Source organism: Lucilia cuprina, chromosome 2, assembly GCF_022045245.1.
Source record: "Lucilia cuprina isolate Lc7/37 chromosome 2, ASM2204524v1, whole genome shotgun sequence".
NCBI lineage: Eukaryota > Metazoa > Arthropoda > Insecta > Diptera > Calliphoridae > Lucilia > Lucilia cuprina.
The window spans coordinates 68,665,741-68,667,186 of NC_060950.1; the positions used below are offsets into that span (position 1 = coordinate 68,665,741).

Sequence of the window (1,446 nt, forward strand, 5' to 3'; positions counted from 1 at the left end):
ATCTATCTATCTATCTATCTATCTATCTATCTATCTATCTTGCTGGACAACTTTCCATGGAAACTATTTACGACTTATTATCACCCTTACATTTATAAGTATGCATTTCATTTCATTACATCAAACAAATGTTAAAACTTTTAAAAATTAACAAATAAAACTTACCTCATTGATTATTTTCTAAAATCCTTGTTGTAAAAATGTTTGTTTCTATTGTTTTGACAACCAGAGCAAAAATCAACAACAATATAGAGACAATTAGTTAAAAACAATTGTCGTTGTTATTAATAAATCGTTAAGTTTTTTTTGTAAAATTTAATTGAATTTTTTTTTCTTCGTTTTTCATTAAATATATGTTTCACATATGTTGGCTATATAAGGCAAAAACAAACATAAAAATTATTAATTAATAAACAACAAAAACATTTTTTTACTATTATTAACGCTTTGGCAACACTTTTGTTCTTGTTGTTTTTCTTTCCAAATCCCTACTTTAACATTTACATTCGTTAAAATGTCATAGATTTTTTTTGTTACTTCGTTATAATTTTTCTTTCTTTTTTTTGCATAAAATTTTTTTCTCACTATAGTCGGCTTTTTGCTACCACCCAACCCATTTTAATACAAAACATAAAACTAGCTTTTTGTATTATTAAATTATAAATTCTTAATTAATAAACAATAATAGTGCTTTATTTTATTTAATAAAGAGCAATATACTAATAAAAATTTCCTTATTTTAATGTTATTTGCCCAAATGAAAAGAAAGAAAAAACACCATTCACACACACACGCACCAACACTTAAAATTTGAGTTTAGTAAGAATTCTTTTATTTGTCATGGAGACATTTTATTTGTTTTTTTTTCTTTCCAACACAAGTTTTCTTTTGTTAAATAATTAAATTACTTTTTTATTGCTGCTTTTGTAATTTAGCTAATAAATTATTTTCTTTTATCCAGATCTTAAAGAAATTAATATTTTTTAAATGTTTAATGAAAACATTCTTTCTGAAATTCTGTTTCACTATATTTCCGTTTTTACACGACCACTCGTTTTGCCAGCACTCGTTGCACTGAAAAAGACAAAGAAGAATATCGTTGAAAAAGTGCTGTCCAGTTGGCTTTTTAATGAAAAAGAAATATAGAAAATGAAGTAGAACAAAATGTAATGTCAAAAACATGGTATACCACACAAGGTGCCAGCCAAGACGATTTGACATAATGTATTGACATTTCGGGGTTTTGTTATATGAAACGTTTCCAATGGTATAAAAAACAATATGTGATTGTGATAAAGCAGCTGATATTTTAATTTTGTTTGTAGTGTGCTTTCTGTCAAAAGTTTGATAGTAGGCTAATTCTAAAAATAAATATTTTGCTATTTAACAGTACTAATGAAGTTGTTCTTTGTTTTAACGAATTTTTTATATTAAAATGTAAATACT

At 24.9% G+C, this 1,446-nt stretch overlaps 1 long non-coding RNA gene across 2 annotated transcripts; it reads right to left on the minus strand.

Moving 5' to 3' along the window:
* Nucleotides 1-165: 165 nt before the first annotated feature.
* On the minus strand, nucleotides 166-1,150 carry LOC124418510. Of its 2 annotated transcripts, none has more exons than XR_006940042.1 (2): nucleotides 909-1,150; nucleotides 166-371 (listed from the first exon to the last, which is right to left on the minus strand). It is a non-coding gene; the product is annotated as an uncharacterized LOC124418510 (long non-coding RNA). The 2 variants fall into 2 exon arrangements; XR_006940043.1 differs by having other exon boundaries at nucleotides 798-1,150.
* Nucleotides 1,151-1,446: the final 296 nt, after the last annotated feature.